Source organism: Lutra lutra, chromosome 5 (assembly GCF_902655055.1).
Source record: "Lutra lutra chromosome 5, mLutLut1.2, whole genome shotgun sequence".
NCBI classification, from domain to species: domain Eukaryota; kingdom Metazoa; phylum Chordata; class Mammalia; order Carnivora; family Mustelidae; genus Lutra; species Lutra lutra.
This window is the reverse complement of record NC_062282.1, coordinates 75,117,182-75,125,867: the sequence shown is the minus strand read 5'-3', so window position 1 is coordinate 75,125,867 and position 8,686 is coordinate 75,117,182. Positions and strand designations below refer to the sequence as shown.

The 8,686-nt window shown below is 45.2% G+C and overlaps 1 long non-coding RNA gene across 1 annotated transcript in view; it reads right to left on the bottom strand.

Moving 5' to 3' along the window:
* LOC125100669 (uncharacterized) overlaps window positions 1-8,686 on the bottom strand; it is a 35,826-nt gene continuing 27,140 nt past the window's right edge. Inside the window, exon 3 of the long non-coding RNA XR_007127623.1 lies at window positions 1-86. This is a non-coding gene — a long non-coding RNA (uncharacterized LOC125100669). The remainder of the gene's footprint in view (window positions 87-8,686) is intronic.

The following is an 8,686-nucleotide window of genomic DNA, read 5'->3' as shown; positions in this document are numbered from 1 at the left end:
CAAATATCAGCGTTAATTCTCCAGATTCTGTTTAATTACGCAACACGCTACTTCCTCTTCCTCAGTGAACATGAACAAGCAATTGTCTGAAATATTAAATAGACAAAACACAGTGAATACTAACTAATAAATCCTAAAATTATATGTGGGTGCTCTTCATGGGCAAAGACAAGCATATGGTAGGATTCCTGCCCGTCCCCCCCTTCCTGAGCCCTCCCAGGTCCTTGGAGACTCCAGGAAACCATCTTCCAAGTTCGTTTCTGAGTTACAAAATCACAAGCTGATAACAATAACTAGCTAGCTTTTAAATCTTTGGCTGCAACCACACAGAGTAAATGATTCCCTTATTCACCTAGGGAGAATAATCATCAAGTAAAAGATCCTCTCTTGTTCTTCAACCATGACTTGTTTCAAGTGCATGTGTTCAACCCACGTTCAATGTACTCACATATGTGAACACTTAGACGTTGGAGACATTTCCCATGAGCTGTCGTTGAGCACTGCTCTTCTATTTAAAAAAAAAAAAAGGATTTAAAAGATTATCAAATAAAAAATATTTCAAAGCTTCGAACAAATCCTCTTATTGTGTTCATAACTACTTTCTATCTCTTATTATAAGGTTCGATCAAGCAATACTTTTGGCTTGATTTTCCCAAACGCTCAGACCTATTTTATGGGAGGCATGAGTCAGGGCGGCATGGCTTTCATGGCTCAGGACAGACTCCTGGAGTGAAGACTGAAATGGCTCTTAATTTATTGGTGATGATGGACTCGGAATGAGACATTCATCCAAGTGAAGAAAAACAAAATAGGAAAGTGTTGCCTGCCAATTTTAAATAAAAAGAGCTAACTGTCTTATACAAGAGCGTCACTAAGAAGTAGGGAATCCTGGCAGGGCTGGAAAGAGCAGACATTAGCAAGGAGTTCGATCATGAATGAAATAATTTAAACTCTAGGGTGAAATGTGGACTTGGATTTCAGGAAAGAAAAAAAAATCATGTCTTTCCTATACTCAATATTGTTTTCTGTGTGGTACATTTTGTGATGGCAATTTCAATAGACAGGGAAGTCAGTGATTTCCTGAAACGTCTATTGTAATGCAAACACGGTTTAACATATGTGGGAGGAGACAGAAATGAATGATGTATTTCTACTAGAGCTTTTGCCCTGCGATACCCCATCTGAGGAGAGCTTTGTTTCTGCCAGACCACTTACTGGAAATTTTGTGTTTTCAAATCAAGATATCAGGAGGAGGAAGAAAGAACCAGGAAGGAATGAGGAAGCAGCAGGAGGAAAAAGAGAAAACTGCGAAGTCTCCGTTGATCTGACTCAGCACGGGGCTCCAGAAATATAACATGAGTTACATACGTCCTTTTAAATTTCGTAGTAGTCATATTAAAAGAGCAAAAAGAAACAAGTAACATTAATAAATTAATTAATAAATTAACAAATAAAAGTGCACATTTTATTTAACCTGATATATTTAAAACATTATCATCTCAACATGTATTGAATATAAAAAATTAGTTGGACATTTTTAATCCCCCTCCTTTTTTTAAGTAGGTTCCATGCCCAGTATGGGGTTTGAACTCACAACCTCGAGATCAAGACCTGAGCTGAGACCAAGAACCAACTGAGCCACCCGGGTGCCCCTAAATTTCCTTTTTAAGTTTTATATCCAGTTTTCGAAATCCCATGTGTATTTTACACCTAGTGCCCATCTCCATTCAGAGCAGCCATACTCTACGTGCATAACAGCCACTCATGGACAGGGCCCACCACACTGGACAGCGGAGATCTAGGTAATGAAAGATGAAGAGGCAGAGTAGAGGTAAAGAAGAAAGTCCATACAGGCTGTGGGGAGGTCAGGCACTCTGGCAAGGGTAAGAATTTTGAATAAATTCATGCTGGAACAGCTGTGAACTGTCAGGTATAAATGAACAAAGTTGCCATGAAGCATGTACTCAGATCTCCTTCAGGATTTTCAGAGTAAAAATGAAAAAACTTGAGCAACTTTGAGATTCATTTGGATAGATAATCTGTTTCTTGAGACTGGACCATTGGTTCTGGCTTTATCAAGGTTTCTTTCTTTCCTTTTTTTTTTCTTTTTCTTTTTAAGATTTTATTTATCTGACAGAGAAAGACATAGCCAGAGAAGGAACACAAGCAAGGAGAGTGGGAAAGGGAGAAGCAGACTCCCCGCCGAGCAAGGAGACTGATGAGGGCCTCTAATCCAGGACTCTGGAATCATGACCTGAGCCAAAGGCAGACGCTTAACGACTGAGCCACCCAGGCGCCCCCTCTCAAGGTTTCATATCTGGTCATAAATGGAAGAGAGCTAAAGGGAAATATAGAAAGATGCAGGTGGTTGAGGGCAGAAGCCAGAGCTGTTTTATTATCTTGATCTGCAAAAAGAAGGACTGTCCCTTGTCTGGCATGGATCACCACCAACGCAGGAGGCCACCAAGTCAGCACGTCAGTCAGTTGTGATAGCATACTGGGGTTGTGGAGCAGTGGTCGCAGAACCCTTTGGGGAGACAGGCATGGCCATGTGGGAGAGCTCCTGACCTGTGGGTGTGGTTTGTGCAGTAGCAAGGGACAGGGACAGGGTAAAGGATGCCTGCTGCCAGCGTGCTGCCCTTGGGCATCGTACACTACAGGTGCATCGCGACCAGGAGGTGAACAGGAGAGACTGCTGCTCAAGCCTTGACATGTGGCTGAAGCCCAAAAGCCAGGGTAGCCCAGGGCTCTGAACATATCCTATGTCACATGGGAGTAAAAGCCATCCCAAATCAGCAGGTCAGTGCCATTCTGGGGCCATCTTGTGAGATCCCATGAGAGAAACACCATGCTGCTCTGGGAGAGTGAGCTCCTAACTCACCAGGCCAGCATCGTGGAACTGGTGCCTGTCCATAGGGCCCCAGGATAACCCCATGGATGTGAGACCTCAAGTTCCTCAGAGCATCTGGTAGAATCCATGTAGGTGGAGGAGGCTCAGAGGCCCTAAAGGGAAGAGAAGAGGATCAGAGCTCATACAGATGGGACTGATCCCTCCAGCTCTGGTAATTTCAAGGAAGTTACTCCAAAGCATAGGCCCCCTGAGGCACAGGGCCCAGGACAGAGACTCCACTTTGGACAAAGAGCATTTGGGAGGAAGCTCTGCTAACTTAAGGGAAAATGAAGTCAATACAAAGAAACAGCAAGGGAAGCCAAGCAACTGACAGTCCTGCTGACACTGAGCCCCTCAGGTGAGTTCAGCCGCTGTCCTTATCAGATTATTCCCTTTCTGACTTCAGCTAGTTTGCGTGGGGTCTCTGTCACTTACAACTGAGAGGCCTGGCCAGTGTGGAGTTGTTCAGTGCCTTCAAGCCTGAAGTTGTGCTTTCCATCCTCATGGGAGCCAGTCCCTTTCCTCTACAGGTCCCGACATGCACCCAGAGGGCCCAAGCGAGCAAGGTTGGAGCAAAAGTGCAGCAAAAGTTATCTCCCTTCCTTAAAAGCAGCACAAGAGCATGAAGGGTCATCCCCACAGAAGGATGAGACCCTGGTTTTATCACGACATCTTCTCAAAATGCTTCCGTGAAGAGATTTGTGCCACACTCCTCCACCCAGTTCAAAGCACCTAGTGGTTTCATGATGCATTTAGACTGATCTGTGCCATCTGGCCCCAGCCCATCCGCTTCTTTAATCCCACCTCACCCACTCCCCACTTCCATGCTGTGCTCTTCAGCCATCTGGACTTCTTTCTGTTACTTTAACATGCCAAGCTGAGTTCTGCCTCAGGGCCTTTGCACTAGCTGTGTCCTCCATCTGGAATGCTCTTTCCTCTCTCTTTGTTTTACCCTCAGATCTCACTTTAAAGGACTCCTAGCACTCTTTGTCATCTTATTTTCTTTCCTTTAACACTGCTGCTATTTCGGGTTTTTTTGTTATTTATTATCTGTCTCCTCATTATAGTTAAACCCCTTGTGGCAGGAATTTTATTTGTCTTGTTCACAGCTATATCCTCGGGATCCACCTGGCACATGGTAGATGCTCAGTAAATATGCATCAGTTACAGAAACTGTAACCCAGGCTGTCTGGGTGGACAGATGCAGATTGTCTTCCGGGGAATGCTGTCCTCTCAGTTCTTTAGCGACGTCTGGAGCTGACTTATTTACTCAGCTTCGCCACTCAGTGCTGAGCACGTGGTTTGCGTGGGTTCTGTCTGAGGTGAGAAGTGGACAGAATTCTCAACCTGCAGGAGCACAGACTGATGGAGAGACAGACCCATGGACAAACACCACACAGTGTGAAAGATGCTGTGGTCTAGCTGGGGAACCAAAGAGAAGGCCACGATCTTTCCATTGGGCCCAAGCCCTTCAGGCAGCAAAGTCAGGGAAAACCACAGAGAAGGAGCTTTTGGGATGTGTTCATTTCCCTCTCTTGCAACACCTTGCAGCTATCAACTGTAAAAACGATTCTCCCCACTCTTGTCTCTCCCTCAGATATGGGTATGAGTGAGAGGCACCAGTGTGAGCTATTAGTCCTCAAAGAAGTATACCAAATCAAAGGAGAGCTTCTGATTATCTATTCTGTTTCTGTGTCAACAGCCAATTAGATTATTTATGCCCTAGAAGTGAATTTCACGTTAACCTGAATATCTGGTTTTGGAGGTGTCTTATAATCTGCTAAATTAGCTAACCGCCCCTCCTATCCTGTCTGGGGCTAGGGAGCCCTCACAGGAGAAAGGGTAGATGGAAGCCAGGTCTCCCGCTCAGGAAGACAACCAGCCAGCAGTGTCCCCATGGGAAGGACAGTCCCTGAGGCCCCAGGTCTTCATCTCACTGCCCCAAGGTGGCGGTAGGGGGAATGTCACCCCTAAGAGCAGCCTCCTCAGATAGCAGTCCCTCCCCACTCCCTGCTCTTTCTCATGGGTGCTGACTCACCTCTGCCTGTCAGACACTAGAATATGGAATTCTGACTACAGGAAGGAAACCTACCTGGAGCAGAGGAGGCTCCAGGACAGGTCCTGAGGTCTTTGCACACCCTGATGTATCAGAGCTTACTCACTCGTGCCTGATATCCCTTGTCTAAACACGGCCTGACAAAAGGCTCATGGCTCATTGTCAGAATGAAGCAACACCCAACTCTTTATGGCTAAATTATGAATCAGTTATGAAAGGGAGAACAGACTCCTCACTTTTCAGAAGTGGCTGACATCCTTTTTCTGCTACACCGAACAGCACATGCACACAGGCAGATGATTCCAAGAGACAAGACCTTTGTAAACTGCGCACTCCTATCATTTACAGGCCATTTTGTGTCTGACGAAGAGACAGGCAAGAGAGACTAGAGCTCAACCCTCCTGGTGGGATGCAGCGCACTCCCAGCATGGAGGCTGGACTCTGGAAGGGGTCTGTCCTTTCTGCTTCTTCGGTCCTTGGAGGTGATCCATCAGCCCAAGGATAGCCCACCCCTCCTCTCTACAGAATTCCCACTGAATCACAGCTCTGAAAAAGACAATGAACATTAAAGGTGGAGGCATATTGGAAATGCTCTAGACCAATCCCCTCATCTGTAAACAAGTCAAGGGAGCTCCAGAAGGGTGCCCTGCCTTGTCTGAAGTCACAGAGCAAACCCATGCTGGAGGCGGGACCTGGAAGCCAGAGTGCCGTGCTGGCCCCCTGTGCTCCCAGTGCACCCGTCAAAACACACCATCTGGGATTGTGGCTTATTTTCCACATGTATCTGTTCTAGCTCCTTAATGAGACTCTAATCTCCATTGGCTGCTTACAGTGCTTTATTCTTTGGGAGCCCGAATAGCCCCTTAATTAGAAGGTTCCTTAGAACTTGAGCTTTTAAATGATGCTTGGTTAACAGCTCCCTTGTGAGCCCTTCCAAACTCATCAAAATACCTAAGATAATACTGGAAACAGTAAAAACATTGTTCTGTGAATTAGGATCAATATTCAACCAAATGCCAGGCAACAAACTGGATTAAAAGAAACAAAAAAACAAAAAAAATGCCACTTCAGGGACACCTGGGTGGCTTGGTCCTTAAGCATCTGCCTTCAGCTCAGGTCATGAGCTCAGAGTTGTGGGATGGAGCCCCACATCCAGCTCCTTGCTCAGCGGTGAGCCTGCTTCTCCCTCTGCCCCTCCCCTAGCTTGTGCTCCCTGTCAAATAAATAAATAAATAAAATCTTCTTTTTTTAAAATGCCATTTCAGGAACCCCCACTCTTGAGCCAGAGAATCAGTCCCTAAAACCAGAACCACAGGGCTGACCTATCCAAAACCCTGGGACACGATCCAGTGTTCTTTGCACCTACAGGCAACCCTTTCCTCATGATCTCGGAAATGTGGATGGAGAGGAATGAGGCTCCACAGTAGTCAGGAGGGGAGTCTTCACAGACATGACATGAGAGTCACAGCCTATGGACGACCCAGCTTGGAGGTAGGTATGCCAGCACACTGTTCTTTCCACGATCCCCATTTCTTCCTGGTGTCAGAGAGCTCTCCAGTGGGGTAGGAGGAGGAGGATTTCAGTTAACGGATGTTCAATCAGTGCAAACCTGCTAGTCTCTAGGAACCACAGTCTATGACTCAACTACTGGATAGGGCTTTTGAGAGATACCCCGTTATCACAGAGGCAAAAATAGGCATAAGCCACCAGACCTTCTCTCAAGGAAATAATGGATCTAGATAGACCTGTCACTGTGGAGGAGGAGCGGAGGGGGAGACACAAGAAGAAGAAAATACATCTGAAAAAAAGCACTCAGGTTTGCAGTTTAAATGTTTCTAATGTAATATCAGAAAAAAATCAATCAATCAGCCCTCATTCAGGGCATAAGAAGCAGGGCTGACACCACACCAAAGGGAGGATAAGCATGAAACTCAGAGAGAAGGCAGAGGAGAAGGGCAAATGGATGGAAACGACAAGGAAGAAGAGGAGAGCTTGTGTCCCCTTCACTATCTTACCAAACCCAAGAATTACAGAGTGACCAATGGGCTGCCTGATGGCTCAGTTGGTTAAGCATCTGACTCCTGATTTTTGGCTCAGGTCATGACCTCAGAGTCATGGGACCGAGCCCCATGTTGGGATCCAAGCTCAGCACAGTGTGCTTGAGACCTCTCCCTCTGCCTCTACCCTGCCTCCAGCTTGCACGCACACTCTCTCCCCCTCTCTAAAATACATAAATAAATCTTTAAAAGAAAGAAAGAATTCTAGAACATCCCAAGGAAGAAACTCACAGAACCCTAACAAAAGCGATAATGAAAGATATAATGAAAGAAAACTTTATTTCGTATGCAACTTGAAGGGGCTCATTGCACTCAAAAGAAAAAATAAGCTTAAAGAGGGCTGTGCAGAACAGAGTTCATAAAGCAGACCTGAAACTGCTACTCTTAGGGAGCGTTGCTGGCTGGCGTCTGGGAACTTGGCTGGTCAGTAGTTCCTGACATTGATAAAAAACTTTGTGTACCTGGTAGGAGTGGCTCACAGTGCCTAAACTGTTTTTCACAAATACTGTGGTTTATGCTGAATGCCTGCTCTCCTTCTGACAGTCTGGAGTTTTGGTCCACACTCAGTGGAGTACCTGTATGATCAGACATAAAAATCTTGAGAATGGAGTCTCCAACAGGCTTCCCTGGGCAGACACCTCACACATATGTTGTTCTGTTTTCCTTGTCAGGGGAAGAGTGAGCTCTGTGTGACCCTTCACAGGAGGGAGAGAGCAAAAAGAAGCCCGCGCCTCTATTCTTCCAGACTTGCTTGTGCTTTTTCCCTTATAAGCTAGTGGCATACTCCCATGACTCTGCTGTAATAAATTGTAATCATGAGGACACTACATGCAGAGTTTTGTGAGTCATTTTGGTGAATGTTCAAACCTAGTGACAGATGGCCTTCGGGACCCCTTAGAGAGGGGCTTCACTTAAAATGCATTCTAGCAAAATATTTGAATTTTAAGAACAATTTACTTTTATGTTATAAACAACAAGGAAGGAAAACACAACTTCTTGTAAAGAATATAAAAATTGGTTGGTTTCAGACTCTCTTCACCCCTCTATGTGGAGCAGTTTTCAGGGGGCTTTGAAAGAGAGTTGGGACCCAGTAATTGTGCAACCTTCAGAGTAAGGCAATAGACAGACATTCTTAGATACATAAGCATGCAAAACAGACTTTCACTAATGACTGAGATTATAAACTCCAAGAATGTGAGGAGAGGGAATTCTGGATATGCACTTCTTCTTTTATGGAGATTCCAACCTGAAAATTAGTTGCGTTGCTCTACTGGAGAATTCTGCAACTTTAGCCTCATGTCTTCTTATTTTCTTCTAGTGTTTTTCTGCCTCTGCAGTTCTGCTGAGACCAAGAAATGAATTTTTTGGTGCCATATCCCACACTTCAAATTTAGGAGGAATCTTCTGCTATGGTTGATGGCCATAGAAACTATCAGGCAGTATACTTCCAGTCTTAATGATTGCTAAACTTAAAGGGTATCAATAGTCCCCAGCTGATGAGACTTACTGTACTAAGGATTGCTGTGCTCGGTACCAATCTGAGCCACATGGGCACTCCATGGGAAAGAAGGAGGGATCAATGAGAGATGTCTGTCTTAGGGAAACAAAATGGAACATGGCGGTGAATGTGTCACTCATTTGTCATCCCTGATCACATACTCACAATACTGTGATTTGAAAATT